Below are 22,696 nucleotides of genomic sequence, written 5' to 3' on the forward strand. Positions count from 1 at the left end.
CCCTGGTTCTGGGTCACCTCAACTGCCGCTCAAGTCTCTTCCTGGGCCTCCCCTGCTACCCTTTCTGTCCCCTTAATAAAATTATTTCTTTTGCTACACACACCCTCCACACACATCACCACTTCTACCCCACCTCTCCAGAACATCTCCATGCCATTTGGCTGGCCATGCAAAGCCCATTCCTCTTTAAACTCCTTCTTATCATATACCACCTCTAGCGACAGCCGTGGCCCCTCTATCTGGTATCTTCTATCTCTGGGTAGAATCCTCCTTCATTCCAATGTCATGGCACACTCATAAATCTGTCTTTGCCCCACCCTCCCTGTGTTCCCTTTTGCTTTTCCTTCTTCTACTAAGTTAATTATAGATAACTCACTGTCCCTATTAAGAGCTCTCTCTGTCCCTAAAGTAATTGTTCTTGCCCTAGTCGTGTGCTGCTGCATTGCCTACAAGGGTTAGGGGATAGAAGAGGGCTCGCCCTATCCTCTCTCATTACTTTCCTCGAATGCTAAAAACAAAGTGCACACTGATCATGGAAATCAATGTAAATAAGTTTAATGTTATTGTTTCCTTATGGTGTGGCTTATCACAATGTGTTAAAAAAACAGCTGATTAAATTCATGTGAAGGATAATTCTTCCATGAATCTCTCAGTGCCTAATTCTTAATACTTCGGGCACTGAAAGAATAAGTAAAATGACTTAATAATACTACAGGCCCATTGTATACTCTAAATGGGTTCTGGGGATTGGTTTTTCAAGCCAAGCCACTTCTTGTCTACCGGTTTCAGCGGATGTGGGCTCGCTCTCCGCTTTCTTCAGGAATTTCCTATGTCTCTTAGTGATGCAGGGAACAATTTAGTAAAAAAGACACTTTTGTCAATAATTGTCTTGTGCTCCTTTGGTTACTGAGTGGAGGGCATCTCAGTTCTGACTCTGGGAATGCAAACTCTTCAGACTTCTCTTCCCTAATGTTTTTTTGGATGTGGACTAATGTTTTGAGTTTAAAATTCACACACAACATCATTTTGGATTATCTGGTATTTGCTGGGGTGGGATTTGGGGATGCCCACATGCTGGGAGTTACAATAGTCTAAACAGGAAGTCACGGGCAGTCCAATAAATGCTATGTTAGACCTAAACGTAAGGTGTTATTGGTTTTAGATGTTTGAATTGGTAATTGAATTCTGTAGCTTATTATGTATACCTCTTTTGTTCCGGTGCACCTTTTTAATTACTTCCCCATTTTCATCTGCACTGAATGGGTGTTCACTATGCATGTTTTCTCCCTGAAATAATTTGTCCTTCGAAAAAAAAACAATGGCCATCATTATGGATTTGGTAGATTTGGAAGTAGTAAAACCATCTAACTCATTTACCATAAGATCCACTCATGTTTCGGGTAAATCTACCATACTATGAAAAGCAGTGTGGCAGCGCAATTCCCTATTGTGAGATTCCATATACCTCCATCCCAGTCCTCAAAGTTTTTCTTCAAACTCACCTCCAATTTTATAATGTGGTAGTGCAGGACAATGGTGGTAAATCTGTTACTGCCATATTTTACTGTGCCACCATACTCCAATGTTCCAACAGCTCAGTTGTTGGGTATTGTAGCACAACAGTAAGAACCATTGTAAACAACTGAGTTCAGTTGGCCTGTCAGCACTCTTCACTCTATCTCTTGTCCTTTATCTTCTTCGGAGTGTAAGGTTCTTGCCACAACTGGCCTATGTGTACCTTCTTAGAGATGTTTCTTAACAGCTAATGTTCACCCTCAGACGATTTGCATGTTCTACCATGTAATTAGCTAAATGGCGGAATTTTTCGACACCCCATACTGTAACACATTATTTGATTACATTTAATAATGTCTACTAAAAGGCAGGACCTCAGAATGATACCTGAGATTGAGAAAATAGTAATGAATATTAAACAGACAAAACAAAATAACAACAAATTACACCAGAAATGTTACTGTATGTAAAGTGACCACAGCCGATGAATAGCAATTAGTAAAGTGAGAAAATATGACCCCACATTCTTTAGACAATTAATTTTTACCAAGAATCAAAAGAAGTCCAAAAACCATTTTAAAGTATTTTGGGAGCCCTTTAAATGTCTGTAATTGAGAAAGGGAATATAGCAAAAGAGGTGTGTGCCTTTTGATTTATAAATCTCTACTATAAATGTTTTGACCTAATGTTCTGTGAATCCATCAATGTCAAGTTGTGCACTTAGCCATAATGTGAAGTCATATCCTATATTTGGTTTAGATTGAGGTGCAAGTGCAGTTCTATTGCACTTCAGGTGGTGTGTCAATGGTCACATTATTTTGACATTATATTTAACAAAATAGTTGTTATTGAAAACCAGCTTGTTTCTTGTCTCTCTAAGTATGCGCAGGACCATTGTTGTATGCTAATCTATTACAATGAGAGTTGTCCGAGACCAGGAAGTGAAACTGAAACTCAACATAGATTAAAGATAATTTTGGGGATGGCTTTTAAGGTTCCCTGAGTGTGTGGTATCCATAAGTAGTATCACCTTCAGGTAGGTGACAAGAATCAAGAAAAGACTACAGATGTTAACAACACTCAGGCAGCCGCCATTTTCCAGTCAACACCACATGTAGAGCCCCTGTTTGTGACAACACGACAACATGCTCACAATCCAGAAGGGTGGCATCACAGATGGCAGGGGGAGACTAAGCTTGGGCAATCAAGCTCATGAAAAGGAGCCCCATAATAAATACAGGAACTTCAGTGATTTCACATTGACATGGTGCCACTAAACGCTCAATTCTGGAATCACTGTGACTCGGAAAACCGGTACGCTAGGGCTAATATGAGCATCTCATTATGGAAAAGAGCAGTTATAGTTAGAAAAAGTTCACAAGTAAGGTTGAAACTTTAGGGCAAAGATGAAAAGGGAGGCATATCTAAACTTTGAGAGCCAAACTATGCTCTCCAAAAATGGTCAGATGTTGGTCTAAGAGTAAGCATTGAATGAGCCACACAAAAGGGCAAATAAGGCACTGTGGCCCTCATTACGACCCTGGCGGAAAATGACTGACCTGACCGCCATAGCGTAAATAGCGTTTCCGCCATTGCACGACGGAGCAAAGTGCGGCTAATTCCGACCCATCGGGCACGAGCACTACGCCATGGCGGAAGTGCAAAGTCCGCGATGGCGGAAATGTCCCCAAAACGCCCCTCACCGCCGTCGTACGGCGCCCTAGGTGCAATTCCGCCACCCATCTTAGCGGTCACCGTAATGAGCGGCAATCGGAAAGTACGGTGACCGTAAATATACGGAAACGGAAGTAAAAACATGGTCCCGGAACGGGAAACAGCACGCCGTACACCTATAAAATCAGAATTCCCACACAACCATTAAAAATACTACCCTGAGACACATCCCAACCCGTCATCCACCCTAGTGAAAGCAATAGAAATGGGAAAAGTAGCGAAAAAAGCGTGCGACCGCAAGCGGCCGGTCCACTTCTCCCGTGAGGAACTCACCGTGCTCACAGAGACCCTCCAGGAGAATGCTGCCGTCGTCTTCTCGACGCAAATGACCAGGACGGCACTTGCGAACAAGAAGGCCATATGGGCCCTGGTGGCACAGCGGGTAAGTGCGGTGGGGACCGCACCCCGCAACCCACAGCAATGCAGAAAGCGATGGGACGACCTGCGGATACGCGTACGGAGCATACTATCCGCCAACCGTAACATTGCCACAGCTACTGGGGGAGGATCGGAATCACCCATCAAGTTGACCCCCTGGGAAGAAATCTGTGCCTCCACCATTGGAATGGAGAGTATAGAGGGAGTCGGAGGGATGGAGAAAGGAGTGCAGACATCCGAAGAATCCGGTAGGTGGGCCAAATAAAACAATGCTAAATCCACAATGTCCAATCATGTGAAGTACCATGTGTCCACATAGTGCAACAGTAACACATGTCCAGGAGAACGTCCACATACATTAGCCTGATAGCGCACTTTAAAACTCACATTAAATACATAAATAATTAAAAATCCTAAAAACACCCTCACACGTGCAGCAGGCACACCCTAACTGCAGGCTGCAAAACAACTGCATCCTCAATCCACACAAAAATGAAACCACCTCCAAGGCCCCGACCCAAATCACCCTCAGGTACCACCCCAATGCATGTGATACATTGCCATTCCAATTTCAACAGACCCATTAATAACGCTCGCCCTCCTTTACTCCACCACAGGGTCCGATTCAAACGACGAGCTCCAGGACACCCCTACCAGCACACCTGCAAAGAGGGCCAAGACCAACGGCCAAAGACCCTCCACCTCAGCTGCACGCATCAAGACACGGCAGCAGCACAAATCAAGTGGCAGCACACAGGAGGGAACTTCAACAGGCACCCCAGCAGCCAGCATGCCCACAACAGCACCACCACAGGTCCCCCCAATGGATGCCACAGAAGGCACTGCTTCTGGTGGCAGCAGCACCATAGGTGACACTGCATTAATGGCAGCATGCTCCGACACAGAAAACGGGGATGTCGAAGTAAGATCCATCCATGACCTGTCTCAATCCCCCTGTTTGTTCCATCCCGTACACCATGAGGATACCACGCAGGGGCACCCACAAGACGACGACTGGCCATCCCCCACAAGCCCTGTGGCAAGGCAACATGAGGTGACCAGCCCCTCTGTGACACCACCGCAAATGGCCATGGCACAGCAGAGGCAACAGTCCCTCGACCAGGTGATCGTGCAACAGCAGCAACTGGCCACGCTCCTCAAGGACCATGCTGATGAATGTGGGGGTACTAAGGCAGCCATAGAAACATCAACTGAGACACTTAGGGCAGAAATGGAGAGAAGCACCGAGAGCCTGAGAGTACAAATGGAGAGAAGCACCGAGAGCCTGAGAGTACAAATGGAGAGAAGCACCGAGAGCCTGAGGGGGGAACTGCATGCGACGTCCAAAGACGTATGTGCTGAACTTGCCGCTGTGCGCCGTGTGCTCACTGAGCTCTCACAAACCCTTAGGGACATGCATGGACGTGAGCAGGCAGAGACATCATCCGTTGCAAGTTCCGTCCAGGGCAGCCCCCAACGTAGATCTGGGAGGAACCTGCGCTCCACAGGCAGGGGTGCCCCTGATACCCGGAGAGGGGGCTTGCAATAGCGTCTGCCCACTGACAATGAGCATCTTCGGACACTGGTGTTCGGGGGGGAGGTAGGAGGGTGGAGGGGGTGTGTTGGGCTCACTTGGGTGGCGGGTCGATGGGGTGTGTAACATAATTTCACATATGCTATAAACAATGCACGATCATCCAATGAGATGTGTGGACATTGATCTTTGTGTACGAGGCCTTTATAGGCGTACAGTCCATATTGTGCATGTTCCAGACACACACAGTGCCACAAGTCCCGTGTCCATGTATCAGCCACCAGGCGTGAGTGCTAGAAGCATGAATCAATGAGAATCTGACGAATGTCACGGCCCTCCTGTGCCTCGCAGACTCCTTGAGGTGCTGCCACATCCCCACCCTCATCATGACCATCTTCAGGTGCTTGCAGTTCTGCGTCAGGGGGCATAGGCACATTTCTACGTACGCACAAGTTGTGTAGCATGACACATGCCATGACCATCTTTGCTACCTTCTCATGGCGGTACAGGAGTGCCCTGCCAGACCTGCTGAGGCAGCGGAAACGAGTCTTCAGTAGGCCGAATGCCTGTTCTATGACTACACGGGTACGTGAGTGGGCATGGTTGTAGTCCTCCTCATGCTGGTTCTGTGGGTTCCGGAGTGGTGTAAGGAGCCATCTCTTCAGTGGATACCCGGCATCACCTGTATGTGGACAATAAAGGATGTTTGTGGAATGACATTGCTACGTACGCACCCCCCCCCCCTTCCTGCCAGGTCATTGCCGCATCACATACCCCACATTATCATGCATGAAATGAGACTCACCGAGTAGCCAGGATCTGTTCCCTGCGTGTCGCTCCATGTAGCGTGGTATTGTAGAGTTCCTCAAGACCATAGAATCATGGGTTGATCCAGGAAATCGGGCACAACAATGTGTAATGATCCTGTTGGAGTCACACACCATTTGTACATTAAGAGAATGAAATTGTTTTCAGTTGCGGTACTGGGCCTCCATGGCATGTGGGACGACCAGTTCCACATGGGTGCAGTCGATGGCACCAATGCAACCCGGTATGCCGCCAAGTGCATGGAATCCCACTTTTGTGTTCGTAATTTCCTGCTCCGAGCGTGGTAGAGAGATGTAGTCGTCTGCGTGCTTCAGGAGGGCATCGAGCACTTGCAATAGTGTCCGTGAGAACACTGGCTGTGAAATGCCATGCAACTGTCCGACTGTGTGCTGGTAGGTGCCTGTGGCCAGGAAGTGGAGTACAGACACCACCTTCAGTAGGGGTGGGATGGCGGTTGGGCTATCTATCATGCAGACAAGGTCAGCCTGTGTCATGTCCACAATGGCGGTTATGGTGTCCCGGTCCAAACGGTAGAGGGTGTGGATCTGCTCATCCGTGAGGTTGAACGGATGTGCTCGGAGGCGTGGGATTGCGGGCTGCCTGCGTGGTGGTAGTGGCTGTGCTGGCGGGCCTTGCTGGCCCTGCCTTGCCCTCCTCCTCCTCCTGCGTCTCCTCTGTGCGGCCGGTTGTTGTAGTAGTTGGTGTTCGTCTTCTTCTTGAAGTTGGAGTACTTGCAGTGCTATCAGGTCCCCCAGGGCCAACATCGCTAGTCCTGCCGGTAGCATTTTGGAGTGGGTGTGGTTGTGGGAGGGGGTTGGGTGTGCAATTTATGTGTTTTCAAGCTGTATTGCCTCCACCTGTGGTGATTCATTCCACCTGTGCAAGCTGCAATCCCCTTTGGGCGAGCACGTCCCGCACACAACGCTGCAATTCGACGCATGGCATCTTGCCATTACAATCATGTATTTAATCCCGATGGCAGTGAGATATTGGTTCATATGTTCATTCTGCTATGGTCCCATTGCTTCACATACTATCTTTGCAGTCGCAAACAAACTTGTGAAGGGTCAGTGGAATGTAGTACTCGATTAACGGTGGACCCTCATGCAGCACTGTACCGAGGTTCACTGACGGGCGGGGCGTCCCATTTGTGAGTGAAGCCAGTTGCCATTTTCACACACTGCCGCACTACATGGATGAATTTGTGATTTCAAGCGGTCACAGATGCCTTTTCGATGTGATGTTGCAAATGAGGAATTCGAAGGACAGCGCTTTCGGTTTTCAGCTAGCGGCGAGGAGACGCCCACAGGTCTGACTGCAGATATGAGGTTCTATTGTTTAATGTCCTTCGGACAGGGGCCATGGCGAGAATGCTATGATTGATATGAATAGTATGGGATGCGCAATAGCGTAGTGGACGATAAGGCCGGACGTTCCCAAATACATGTTACTTCACAACACTGGAATTCCGGGCTGGAGCACAGTGGATTTTGCAGACTGCATTACGCACAGACTCAATGGAAATTTCACATGTTATGTGAGTAAATAATCAGGCGTTTTCATACCGGGATGAGGGAATGATGTATGGATGCATGGACAGATGATTTGATGGAGAGTTTGCCATGTACAGGGCTTTTTGGAATCTATCCACCTCCCCTGCGCTATGTGATGCAGAGCTGCCATAGTGGGACCATCGTCTTTCTGCCCTTGTTGAACCCTCCCTGTCTCGACGCGCCTTCAAACACTTGTGTCTATGCACGTTACTAATCCCATCTAATGGATTCTGTCTTAACAGACGCATGCACACAAACACTCGTTTGTAATAGTGTTTTCACCTCGATTTTTGTAGTTGTGATTCGCAAGTGATTTTTGGGTGGGAATAATCCTTTTGAGTGGGCTAGCATGCATATGGCTGTAGATTTAGTGTGATCATTGAAGTGAGTAATACAAATCAAGTTCTGATGGCCATACTATTCTTTTTCATTTCATTTGGGTGACAGGTATCTCCTCCCCTTTTGCCGCTGCCATCTGTATGCCACTCCTGCAGATGGCTTTTACTCCCGACACCTGCTGCTTCGAGTTAATCAGTGGAGCACCATTACGATCCTATGGGACGATCGCCAATGGGCCACATGCCCTTACGCAGTACTAGTGGCCAGGAGCAACATTTCGACCTTTCAGCTGGACTAGTGCCTACCTAATGGGACGGCCCTGCGGTTCTAGGCGCTTCCATGTTGCCTTTTTGAACGTGAATGTAGCCCCTGTGTACCATGGAGGAACAGGGTGTCACACAAGCAGAAGCTGGTCATTTATTGCGGATGCAGCCCACAATACTGAAATGTATTTTGGAGTTCATGACCTAATGGCTGTATGGGCTTGGTGATTTTGTGGTGCATTAAATTTCTATTCTGATATTAACCGTGTAGCGTTACTCTTTGCAAGTAATGTAGCATATTCTTATTTGTGGAGCGGTGTATTGTGAGGAGATCTGCATTAGGTTCCGGCTTCTGAGTATAGTTGCGTGGTACTGTACTGGCCGCGTTTGCCTACGAAGCCCAGTAAGGTCAGGGATGGGGCCTGCCATTATGACTGTTTTAATGATGTCATGCTCAGGGGCGGGGGATTAGCTTTTGTGTAACAGATGCCGGTCAGCCAGGTGGATTGGTGGAATGATGTGATTATCAGACTATGGCTGGTCACAGGTGCCTGTGTTTGCGTGCGTTTCTTGGAGGGAGACTGAGGTCATGTCCATTGGAATAGCTTCTGTATTCGTGCCATCTGTGCCCTGCAGCTCCCATTGGCCCCTCTTGAGATGAGCCTGGCTGCTCTGTCACTCTGCCAACTTGTGTGGTACATGCTTATGCTGATGGTTGGTTTGTTTACTGGCAGGAGTACAGGGCTGGTGCAGTCTCACTCAGGATACTGCTTTGAATGTTGCCTTACACTGGTGTCAGTCGATGGGGGGGCCTGTTTTTGTTTGTCTCATTTTTCTGCTCATGTTGCTGTACTTGAACCTTCACATGCCTGTGCTGCATCAGTGCGGCAATGGTGCCATGGCAAATATGGATGCCCACTCACAAGGCACTTGGAGCCCCTGGATTCATTTGTTCGTTGCCATGCATGGGTGACTTGTACATTGCACTGGTTGCATTGTGTGACTTCATTGCACCTACGAGGAGTTGTGCAATGTGGCCAGGGAGTGGTGTACAGGCACTCAGTAGGGCTGTTTACGGTTGATTCGCGATGCCGTACTTCTCACCATGGCGGAATGGTACTTTCCGCCATGCTTGATGGCGTTAGGTACATGTCCGCTAGGGTCAGAATTCGCGTACCGTTGCGCCATGGTGGTAATTACGGTTTGGCATGGCGCGCGTGCAGTTAGCGTTGGCGTTCACTACGGTGTCGCTAATGGCATCGTACTTTACGGGGTCATAATCGCACCGAGCGCTATTCGATGGCGGTTTTGCATTTCCGCCATCGTTTTTCGATTTCCGCAAGGGTCATAATGAGGGCCTGTGTGTGTTACACACTTGTTTGCATATACATATGCTGCTGGCGAGAGCATGTGTGTTTGCAGGGGAAGACAGTAAATAGGGAATACAAGGGTGTTGGGTTTAGAGAGCAGACTCACCATCAAAGAATGTCTTCCTCTTCATTAGAAAAATGTCATTGGCCCTCATTACGACCCTGGCGGAAATCGAAAAACGATTCCGCCATGGTGAGAAGTACGGCATCGCGAATCAACCGTAAACGGCCCTACTGAGTGCCTGTACACCACTCCCTGGCCACATTGCACAACTCCTCGTAGGTGCAATGAAGTCACACAATGCAACCAGTGCAATGTACAAGTCACCCATGCATGGCAACGAACAAATGAATCCAGGGGCTCCAAGTGCCTTGTGAGTGGGCATCCATATTTGCCATGGCACCATTGCCGCACTGATGCAGCACAGGCATGTGAAGGTTCAAGTACAGCAACATGAGCAGAAAAATGAGACAAACAAAAACAGGCCCCCCCATCGACTGACACCAGTGTAAGGCAACATTCAAAGCAGTATCCTGAGTGAGACTGCACCAGCCCTGTACTCCTGCCAGTAAACAAACCAACCATCAGCATAAGCATGTACCACACAAGTTGGCAGAGTGACAGAGCAGCCAGGCTCATCTCAAGAGGGGCCAATGGGAGCTGCAGGGCACAGATGGCACGAATACAGAAGCTATTCCAATGGACATGACCTCAGTCTCCCTCCAAGAAACGCACGCAAACACAGGCACCTGTGACCAGCCATAGTCTGATAATCACATCATTCCATCAATCCACCTGGCTGACCGGCATCTGTTACACAAAAGCTAATCCCCCGCCCCTGAGCATGACATCATTAAAACAGTCATAATGGCAGGCCCCATCCCTGACCTTACTGGGCTTCGTAGGCAAACGCGGCCAGTACAGTACCACGCAACTATACTCAGAAGCCGGAACCCAATGCAGATCTCCTCACAATACACCGCTCCACAAATAGGAATATGCTACATTACTTGCAAAGAATAACGCTACACGGTTAATATCAGAATAGAAATTTAATGCACCACAAAATCACCAAGCCCATACAGCCATTAGGTCATGAACTCCAAAATACATTTCAGTATTGTGGGCTGCATCCGCAATAAATGACCAGCTTCTGCTTGTGTGACGCCCTGTTCCTCCATGGTACACAGGGGCTACATTCACGTTCAAAAAGGCAACATGGAAGCGCCTAGAACCGCAGGGCCGTCCCATTAGGTAGGCACTAGTCCAGCTGAAAGGTCGAAATGTTGCTCCTAGCCACTAGTACTGCGTAAGGGCATGTGGCCCATTGGCGATCGTCCCATAAGATCGTAATGGTGCTCCACTGATTAACTCGAAGCAGCAGGTGTCGGGAGTAAAAGCCATCTGCAGGAGTGGCATACAGATGGCAGCGGCAAAAGGGGAGGAGATACCTGTCACCCAAATGAAATGAAAAAGAATAGTATGGCCATCAGAACTTGATTTGTATTACTCACTTCAATGATCACACTAAATCTACAGCCATATGCATGCTAGCCCACTCAAAAGGATTATTCCCACCCAAAAATCACTTGCGAATCACAACTACAAAAATCGAGGTGAAAACACTATTACAAACGAGTGTTTGTGTGCATGCGTCTGTTAAGACAGAATCCATTAGATGAGATTAGTAACGTGCATAGACACAAGTGTTTGAAGGCGCGTCGAGACAGGGAGGGTTCAACAAGGGCAGAAAGACGATGGTCCCACTATGGCAGCTCTGCATCACATAGCGCAGGGGAGGTGGATAGATTCCAAAAAGCCCTGTACATGGCAAACTCTCCATCAAATCATCTGTCCATGCATCCATACATCATTCCCTCATCCCGGTATGAAAACGCCTGATTATTTACTCACATAACATGTGAAATTTCCATTGAGTCTGTGCGTAATGCAGTCTGCAAAATCCACTGTGCTCCAGCCCGGAATTCCAGTGTTGTGAAGTAACATGTATTTGGGAACGTCCGGCCTTATCGTCCACTACGCTATTGCGCATCCCATACTATTCATATCAATCATAGCATTCTCGCCATGGCCCCTGTCCGAAGGACATTAAACAATAGAACCTCATATCTGCAGTCAGACCTGTGGGCGTCTCCTCGCCGCTAGCTGAAAACCGAAAGCGCTGTCCTTCGAATTCCTCATTTGCAACATCACGTCGAAAAGGCATCTGTGACCGCTTGAAATCACAAATTCATCCATGTAGTGCGGCAGTGTGTGAAAATGGCAACTGGCTTCACTCACAAATGGGACGCCCCGCCCGTCGGTGAACCTCGGTACAGTGCTGCATGAGGGTCCACCGTTAATCGAGTACTACATTCCACTGACCCTTCACAAGTTTGTTCGCGACTGCAAAGATAGTATGTGAAGCAATGGGACCATAGCAGAATGAACATATGAACCAATATCTCACTGCCATCGGGATGAAATACATGATTGTAATGGCAAGATGCCATGCGTCGAATTGCAGCGTTGTGTGCGGGACGTGCTCGCCCAAAGGGGATTGCAGCTTGCACAGGTGGAATGAATCACCACAGGTGGAGGCAATACAGCTTGAAAACACATAAATTGCACACCCAACCCCCTCCCACAACCACACCCACTCCAAAATGCTACCGGCAGGACTAGCGATGTTGGCCCTGGGGACCTGATAGCACTGCAAGTACTCCAACTTCAAGAAGAAGACGAACACCAACTACTACAACAACCGGCCGCACAGAGGAGACGCAGGAGGAGGAGGAGGGCAAGGCAGGGCCAGCAAGGCCCGCCAGCACAGCCACTACCACCACGCAGGCAGCCCGCTATCCCACGCCTCCGAGCACATCCGTTCAACCTCACGGATGAGCAGATCCACACCCTCTACCGTTTGGACCGGGACACCATAACCGCCATTGTGGACATGACACAGGCTGACCTTGTCTGCATGATAGATAGCCCAACCGCCATCCCACCCCTACTGAAGGTGGTGTCTGTACTCCACTTCCTGGCCTCAGGCACCTACCAGCACACAGTCGGACAGTTGCATGGCATTTCACAGCCAGTGTTCTCACGGACACTATTGCAAGTGCTCGATGCCCTCCTGAAGCACGCAGACGACTACATCTCTCTACCACGCTCGGAGCAGGAAATTACGAACACAAAAGTGGGATTCCATGCACTTGGCGGCATACCGGGTTGCATTGGTGCCATCGACTGCACCCATGTGGAACTGGTCGTCCCACATGCCATGGAGGCCCAGTACCGCAACTGAAAACAATTTCATTCTCTTAATGTACAAATGGTGTGTGACTCCAACAGGATCATTACACATTGTTGTGCCCGATTTCCTGGATCAACCCATGATTCTATGGTCTTGAGGAACTCTACAATACCACGCTACATGGAGCGACACGCAGGGAACAGATCCTGGCTACTCGGTGAGTCTCATTTCATGCATGATAATTAGGGGTATGTGATGCGGCAATGACCTGGCAGGAAGGGGGGGGGGGGGTTGCGTACGTAGCAATGTCATTCCACAAACATCCTTTATTGTCCACATACAGGTGATGCCGGGTATCCACTGAAGAGATGGCTCCTTACACCACTCCGGAACCCACAGAACCAGCATGAGGAGGACTACAATCATGCCCACTCACGTACCCGTGTAGTCATAGAACAGGCATTCGGCCTACTGAAGACTCGTTTCCGCTGCCTCAGCAGGTCTGGCGGGACACTCCTGTACCGCCATGAGAAGGTAGCAAAGATGGTCATGGCATGTGTCATGCTACACAACATGTGCGTACGTAGAAATGTGCCCATGCCCCCTGACGCAGAACTGCAAGCACCTGAAGATGGTCATGATGAGGGTGGGGATGTGGCAGCACCTCAAGGAGTCTGCGAGGCACAGGAGGGCCGTGACATTCGTCAGATTCTCATTGATTCATGCTTCTAGCACTCACGCCTGGTGGCTGATACATGGACACGGGACTTGTGGCACTGTGTGTGTCTGGAACATGCACAATATGGACTGTACGCCTATAAAGGCCTCGTACACAAAGATCAATGTCCACACATCTCATTGGATGATCGTGCATTGTTTATAGCATATGTGAAATTATGTTACACACCCCATCGACCCGCCACCCAAGTGAGCCCAACACACCCCCTCCACCCTCCTACCTCCCCCCCGAACACCAGTGTCCGAAGATGCTCATTGTCAGTGGGCAGACGCTATTGCAAGCCCCCTCTCCGGGTATCAGGGGCACCCCTGCCTGTGGAGCGCAGGTTCCTCCCAGATCTACGTTGGGGGCTGCCCTGGACGGAACTTGCAACGGATGATGTCTCTGCCTGCTCACGTCCATGCATGTCCCTAAGGGTTTGTGAGAGCTCAGTAAGCACACGGCGCACAGCGGCAAGTTCAGCACATACGTCTTTGGACGTCGCATGCAGTTCCCCCCTCAGGCTCTCGGTGCTTCTCTCCATTTGTACTCTCAGGCTCTCGGTGCTTCTCTCCATTTGTACTCTCAGGCTCTCGGTGCTTCTCTCCATTTCTGCCCTAAGTGTCTCAGTTGATGTTTCTATGGCTGCCTTAGTACCCCCACATTCATTAGCATGGTCCTTGAGGAGCGTGGCCAGTTGCTGCTGTTGCACGATCACCTGGTCGAGGGACTGTTGCCTCTGCTGTGCCATGGCCATTTGCGGTGGTGTCACAGAGGGGCTGGTCACCTCATGTTGCCTTGCCACAGGGCTTGTGGGGCATGGCCAGTCGTCGTCTTGTGGGTGCCCCTGCGTGGTATCCTCATGGTGTACGGGATGGAACAAACAGGGGGATTGAGACAGGTCATGGATGGATCTTACTTCGACATCCCCGTTTTCTGTGTCGGAGCATGCTGCCATTAATGCAGTGTCACCTATGGTACTGCTGCCACCAGAAGCAGTGCCTTCTGTGGCATCCATTGGGGGGACCTGTGGTGGTGCTGTTGTGGGCATGCTGGCTGCTGGGGTGCCTGTTGAAGTTCCCTCCTGTGTGCTGCCACTTGATTTGTGCTGCTGCCGTGTCTTGATGCGTGCAGCTGAGGTGGAGGGTCTTTGGCCGTTGGTCTTGGCCCTCTTTGCAGGTGTGCTGGTAGGGGTGTCCTGGAGCTCGTCGTTTGAATCGGACCCTGTGGTGGAGTAAAGGAGGGCGAGCGTTATTAATGGGTCTGTTGAAATTGGAATGGCAATGTATCACATGCATTGGGGTGGTACCTGAGGGTGATTTGGGTCGGGGCCTTGGAGGTGGTTTCATTTTTGTGTGGATTGAGGATGCAGTTGTTTTGCAGCCTGCAGTTAGGGTGTGCCTGCTGCACGTGTGAGGGTGTTTTTAGGATTTTTAATTATTTATGTATTTAATGTGAGTTTTAAAGTGCGCTATCAGGCCAATGTATGTGGACGTTCTCCTGGACATGTGTTACTGTTGCACTATGTGGACACATGGTACTTCACATGATTGGACATTGTGGATTTAGCATTGTTTTATTTGGCCCACCTACCGGATTCTTCGGATGTCTGCACTCCTTTCTCCATCCCTCCGAGTCCCTCTATACTCTCCATTCCAATGGTGGAGGCACAGATTTCTTTCCAGGGGGTCAACTTGATGGGTGATTCCGATCCTCCCCCGGTAGCTGTGGCAATGTTACGGTTGGCGGATAGTATGCTCCGTACGCGTATCCGCAGGTCGTCCCATCGCTTTCTGCATTGCTGTGGGTTGCGGGGTGCGGTCCCCACCGCACTTACCCGCTGTGCCACCAGGGCCCATATGGCCTTCTTGTTCGCAAGTGCCGTCCTGGTCATTTGCGTCGAGAAGACGACGGCAGCATTCTCCTGGAGGGTCTCTGTGAGCACGGTGAGTTCCTCACGGGAGAAGTGGACCTGCCGCTTGCGGTCGCACGCTTTTTTCGCTACTTTTCCCATTTCTATTGCTTTCACTAGGGTGGATGACGGGTTGGGATGTGTCTCAGGGTAGTATTTTTAATGGTTGTGTGGGAATTCTGATTTTATAGGTGTAGGGCGTGCTGTTTCCCGTTCCGGGTCCATGTTTTTACTTCCGTTTCCGTATATTTACGGTCACCGTACTTTCCGATTGCCGCTCATTACGGTGACCGCTAAGATGGGTGGCGGAATTGCACCTAGGGCGCCGTACGACGGCGGTGAGGGGCGTTTTGGGGACATTTCCGCCATCGCGGACTTTGCACTTCCGCCATGGCGTAGTGCTCGTGCCCGATGGGTCGGAATTAGCCGCACTTTGCTCCGTCGTGCAATGGCGGAAACGCTATTTACGCTATGGCGGTCAGGTCAGTCACTTTCCGCCAGGGTCGTAATGAGGGCCATTGGGTTTTGAAAAGTGTCGGTGCATTTTGTGAATTCCATGCACTTCCTGTGGAGAACTCTGTTTGAACAGGATTCCACGAATGCACTGGACAACCCACTCGGCATCATGGGCCTTATGACATAAGCATTAATATAGCCTTATAGCTGAGTTAGAGATCTATAAAACTATTAGCACATGGTGGTAGCAATCCATGTTTTGGAGTTTTGGTGGTGAAGTAAAAAGCGGTACTTTGAGAGTGAGTAAAGTAAATAGACAACTGAGTTAGTAAATCAAATGTGTTTTTGTAGTATTTAAACAACATGGGATTCTTCATAAGTTGGGCATTTTAATTGCAACTTGGTTGAACTGGAACAGGTTTAACATGAGAATGCATAAGGTGTCATGTAAAAGTAAACATGGTTTCTCTATAAGTAAGTGAAAGAATTTTCCAAAGTTTTGGCTTTCACTTTCATCTGTTAAATAGCATGCTGCAGAAAAAATAGTATGTGTGATGTTGATGTGTGATGTTGAAACAAAATGTTGCCTGTAAAGTGCATTGTTTGTTTTCTGTCTGCTTACGAATACAGAATGTGCAGAATGCAGTCAATGGGCCTCATTACGAGGTGGGCGGTAAGGGATTACCGGCCCTGGTAAGGACACTGGTGCCGGTAATCCCTTACCACCCTATTCCGAGGTCCCTTAGCGGGTCCCTTCCTCAACGCCTGGTTATACCAGGCGTTATGGAAGGGACCCCTTAAGGGACTTCAGAGCTAATAACGGGCTCGTAATAGCGGGCCCGTTATTAGCTCCATCCCCATTCCCATTGAGCCCTATGGGGGCTCGAATGGGAATGGGGAATGGTTCCCGGAATGGGGACTTACCGGGTCCTCCAAGGTCGGAATGACCCGGATAGTCACTATTCAGGGACACAGACCCAGAATGCGGCAAGGGGGTAGCCATGGCGCTAATAGCACCATGGCTATCTCCTACCTCGTAATGAGGCCCAAAGACAGTAGTTATTGACTGCACTTTAAACATTTGGATTGGCTGAGACGAGGTCAGAAACGGTTTCCATATGCTAATAAAGATTGCAAAGATCTTAGAGTCTTTTGGATGGAAACTAGGTGTGTTGCAATCAGAAACTCAGATGTTAGTGTTAATGTGGACAGATTGCAGGCCCAAATAACAGCAAATCCCGATGCACAATCATTAGACCCTTTTTCCTCAGAACTGGAAGGTCCTACTCTACAGTCTAGCTTATCATATGACTCCTCTTTGCCTCAAGGACACGCATGCACTTTACCTCCTGGGCTTTTAGGCCGGGCTTCATTTACTCCTGTGGCCCCATCTGAACAGTAAGATAAAGACAGCTTGTAGGCCACATCACTCTGCCAGCTAGCATCATTGTTTTAGGATAAAGAAATTGGATCTCACTCCTGATGGTTGGTGGTGCCATGTTTATCTTTTATAGAGTTAGAGCTGCCAAGGCTTTAAGAGCCATCAGCATGACGTTCCACAATGCCTCCTCACCTGTGTCCCTATGACTCAATATACCATTGAACTGGAATGTTGGTGCATAAGAAACCACAAGAAAAACACAACTTTTGAGTAAGTGAAAAATCAAGGAGTTTAAAATGAAACTAGTTTTTGCTGTGGTGCATAGTTCACAATCCAGCAATTGATTAAAATCAGAGAACATTGTGTTTCATTCATAGTTTGTCCTAGAGAATTGTCAATGGAAATATTGTTCTGAGGTCGTACCTGGACCAGCCAACCAGCTTCGACTTATAGGAAATGTAGGTCAATAGCTTTGAGCAAATGTGCCGTAAAATGTACTGATACAAGAGCAATATGCTAGCATGCAGGATGGCTTTAGCAAAGATTTCTGCCTCCACACTAGCCAATTGACTGCTAGATTGATATAATACCATGAATTGGGTTTGGGTGGTGGTTAAAACCATCAACTAATTAAGCTCCGCGACTGGTTTGCTTGATATTCCCTTTGGAAATTGTTGCATGTCTGGGGGATACAGAGGTCAGAATCCCACCTACTTTAGGAGAAGCCCTCTGATGATGGAGAGCCGATGCCACGTGAGGGACAGCTTATCCGACGGGGGGGATGAACCTGTAATAATTGCAACAACCAACATGAGAATGATCGCAATATACATAATTGAAGTGATTCTGAAGTCATTTGAATAAATGCCCTAATTTGGAAAAGGTACTAGGCGTGCCGAAATACGTGTCATCAGAGGGCTTCTCCAAAGGGAGCAATATTACACCCTGGTTTGTAATTAAACACTTTTAAACTGTGGCACAGTTTATTGGTGAGGATCCAATACCATTTTGATATAATACCATATGGATCTTTTTCGTGCATGTGGACCTATGCTCCCTCTGAGCCAGAAAACAAACAAGCAACAACAATTCCAACAGCAGAACCTAGCTAATAGGTTCATCCACCATTCAAACTCCTAGTGGTTTCACCTTTATTTTTTCTGCTGAAGGTAAAAATAGAACCCTGGTCTTCCAAATACTACCAAGCTTAACATTGCTTTAACATCAAAAACACTTTGTACACATATATATCCCCCTTGATTAGGTGTGCAATGCCATTGTTTGAACCAAATTAGATGTGATTGCAGCTCACACTTGTTTACATATTGGGGATGGCAATGAGTGGAAGCAAGTTGGTGCAGACATTTGCCGCTAACCGGGCCTCCATGTCTAATGAAAAATGTCATCCTTGTGAGATTTTGTTTTAGATAGCCTAAACTATGTCCTTCAGTAAAATATTATTTTCCTAATTGTGAAATGTATGCTAGAGTTAAGGTGGACAAACAGATACTCAGGGACTATTGGTGCTATTGCCCATGTCAGCGGTTTACTTTCACATCAATCCCTCACTTTCATGGTTGTCATGCCCATTGATAGCACTCAAGGACACACACATGTTGGACAGTGACTCATTAATCAAGTTGGGGCACTTTGTATGTAGCTCATATAATTGCCTAGCCTATAGTTAGGCCACAAGGCCTACCCTTTGTGGTTGTCTCTAAGAACAGTTCACAAATGATATCTAGAATCGTGCATATACTGTGGCACAGCTGCCAATCTAGGTTCACTTCTCAGAGTGATTGTAAGACAGAGAGACTTAGCCAATGAATGGAAAAGTGCATGTGCTATTTTACCAGAGTGAGAAGTGCACTTGAGAAATCTTTTGTGAACTGCTAATACGGTCCAGTCCTTTGCATCCTTTTGGTACTACACCAGTATTGTAAGGTTACGAATATGAGAAAAGTAAGTTCAAGAAACCTTAGCAACACTAAAGGAAATTAAAAATGATGTGCTGATAGGTAGGTAGATAGAAGAGTTTGGAGAACCACTTCAAGGATATATAGCAGGTGTGGCTGCCCACCCACAAATACATATTTCTGAACCCTTCTGATACTAACAACTAGATCGCATATTGATTACCTTTGCTAGAATATCTCAGAATGCACCCGGTGGTCCATGCCTCTTTGCTAAAGCTGAATCAGACACCTGGTGCTAGGTCTCTCTGTCACCTCCCACCTGTGATCACTGAAGCCGTCCCATCGTTTGTGGTTCATCATCTCCTGCAACTGAGATTGTTCCTGGCCAAGGTTATGCAGTGGATTACGCAGGCATGCTACAGCCTACAGGACTGTTCATATAGATGCCTATGATCCATCTTCCCATTCCCAGTTTGGTTTGTGGAATTCCATAAGCAGTTATGACACCTCGCTGATTTGTATACCATTAGTTTGTATTAAAATAATAATAATATATATTGAGTTGGGATTGTTGTCTCTCAATGAGGGGAGTAATCTACATGGGATTTAGAGATTAATGTTGCCATCATTTGGATGTAGGCAGACTCAAGTATGGAGTGAGTTTGATATTCCCCAGTGTTCAAAATAAATGGAAGAAAAATAGGGTCTTCCCATATTGATGAATATTTTGATACTTTTGATCTTAATGAATAGGTGCACAGCTGTAAATCCACGCTGGTATTCTACCTTTTCTCACCTTCCTGCAGAGACTCACTGTTTCCAGAGCTCTGGTACTCTCCAGGCTGGACTACTGCAACAGTCTCTTTCTCAATCTTCCTACTTCTACTCTCCAACCTCTTCAACTTATCCAGAACAGAACCACAAGACTTATCCTTGGCCTCAAAAACAGGAACCAAATCTCTCTGGTGTTGAAATCATTCTACTGACTCCTCGTGGCTGCAAGGATCAAGTTCAAGTCCCTCTGCATAGTCCACAAGACTTTCTGGGGCTTGGGCCCTTACTATCTACAACACTCTCCATCTAGATCCCTCCGCTCAGCCTCCTCCAACTCTCTGATGGTGAGCCATTTCTCCAAACAGAGATTTTGGGGTCGATCCTTATCTTCTGAAGGTGCCTCCCTCTGGAACAGCCTACCTACATGTTTCTGTCTTGAGCCGGTCCTCCTTAAGTTCTGGAAACTCCTCAAGAACTACCTCTTCTCTTCCTATTTCTCTCTCCCTCCCACCTGCTAAACTCATTTCTCTTTGCTTCTTTCCCTCCTAACTTTTCTTCCCCAACATGCTCAGTTAGCTGACTGGTTGCCTGGTGCACCTCCAGACCCTCACAGATCCCAGGCTCCCCCGCCAGTCCTGCACTTGGTCCCAGGCTCCCCCACCAGTCCTGCACTTGGCTCAGTACCTCTGCACTCTGCCTGGCACTACTGCAATATGCTGCATGAGAGGGGCAACCACCCTGAACTTAACAAAGGCCCATGCTGGACTGGGCACACGTGTCCCATTCCCCCTCCATCGCACTGCCTGCTCTGCACATTTGCACGTCCTTGACCTTGAATGTTCTAGGCCTTGCAAGTCTGTCTGTCCAGTCTACCCTCTGTATTCCCCACCCCGCTTGAAATACTCATGCATAGGTGCATTAGATGACCAACCACCAAGCAATCTGAAATGATGCCAGGCCAGTACTGTGGTTTATTGATCTGTATGCTCCTTGCCACCCCACTTCTTCCCCTCATTCTTTGTCAAGCACTTCAAGACTAGATATGACTCTGGCCTAGTATGCTAGCTATTGTTGTTTGATCATTCAGAATCTTCAAGGCCTAAGAATGATGACTGTATTCCCTTGTTCCCTTCCTGCCTTGAAGCGCTTTGAAGCACTTGCCTTGTATATAACCTGTTAACAAATAAACACTTGCAATTACAATCATTGCAGAGTGATAGGTACAACATGAACGCACCACTTGGGATATGCCATAGGGGAAGGGACTTACCATATAGGCGAGGATAGGATTAGAGGCATTGCTATGGCAATTGGGCATGGGTTGGCAGGACATTTCAGTGTTACATTTAGTGACATTGAATAAGTATTTTTGACTGCCTTTCCTCAGCCATTTTATAAAGTGCAAGTATGCACTTGTGATTGCCACGTTGTGGTGTAACAGGCACAGTTGTAGCTTGAACTTGAAGGGATCTGTCAGATCCCTTTCACAAACTGATTTATTGGAACGCTCGCCAGAGCAAGTCACAGAAATGTGACAGCGTTGGGGAAGATACATTGTGGGACATTTTGTCTCTCCAATCAAACTGCATGGAATTTACTGCTTATCTATACAATTACACGTAGAGACACACCTCACTTCGACTTTGTTTGATTTTATGAATGGCTATTAAAACCATGCAGACCTGGTATTCCGTACTGATTTAGCAGCCAGTTGTGAAATCAATTTTAAAATCCACCTGTAATGTCAATTGATTTCCCCGTGGAATCTTCCTGGTTTTTGCATCTTCCTGGTTTTTGCACCTGCAGAATTCTATGAATTTACAGGTGCCCATGCAGAGGTGGATTTCCATGAAGGATCAACCATCTCCAACCTCATCTAGATTCAATCTGCGCAGGGATGTTGTTGTGTTGCTGGCAGAGCAGATGAGGGTGTCAGAATTCATTCTAAATGTCATAATGATAAAAGCATGTGTAAGACTTGCACATGCCATATAGGCAGCATTCATACGCTCGGCCATGAGGAAAAGGACCCACTTAATGCTCATTCTTCTATATCAGCAATGGGGTTTAAGAATAGGAGAGATGTATAGAGCAAATCAAGGTGTGGATTGTATTTACGGCTTGTTGGAATAATGCAGGGTAGGTGCGGTGGTGCAAGAATTGGTGTTGCCCAGACAAAGCTCTCTTTTGACAAACCCATCCTATATGTCATATTTTATGTGTGTTGGGCACAAATACAGCCCCCACAACCCCTCTCCTATTGGCATGCTAACACCTAGAATTGCCTTATCCTAAGACTAGCTCTAACACTAGGTCATAGTGTAGACAGTGGGCCTCATTATGATTCTGGAAGTAGGCGTGCCATTAAAAACGACACGGCTGCCGGCAGAGTGATTTTTTTTTTGGTGACCGGCAATGGGGACTTACCGGGGCATTACGGCCCCGATGATTGCTCATTACCGGGCACCAGAAAATATTACTCCCACTCCCATTTGAGTCCCATTGGACTCAATGGGAATGGGGAGGATGGCTGCACCAGCACCATTCATGAATGGTGCCGGTGCATACAACAAGGTCTAGGAGCGGGTGCTGTTCTGCATGCCAGGTTAGACCTGGATGGCTGAAAGGCACCTGCACGCAGAACTTGGAGTATGCCGGCCCGGTAGCAACGGTGCCGGTCCGGCACCGTTATTACCGGACCGGCATACTTGTAATGAGTCCCAGTGTGTTATTTTTACTTTTTGTACAGGCAAACTAGATACCACTGA

The 22,696-nt window shown here is 47.8% G+C and overlaps 1 protein-coding gene across 1 annotated transcript in view; it reads right to left on the minus strand.

Annotated features, from left to right (window-relative positions):
* Positions 1 to 22,696, minus strand: part of MYO18B (myosin XVIIIB) — a 1,784,667-nt gene that overhangs the window by 881,436 nt on the left and 880,535 nt on the right. The window lies entirely within an intron of this gene.

This window comes from Ambystoma mexicanum, chromosome 10 (assembly GCF_040938575.1).
Source record: "Ambystoma mexicanum isolate Mex_15411 chromosome 10, UKY_AmexF1_1, whole genome shotgun sequence".
In the NCBI taxonomy this organism is placed as follows: Eukaryota; Metazoa; Chordata; class Amphibia; order Caudata; family Ambystomatidae; genus Ambystoma; species Ambystoma mexicanum.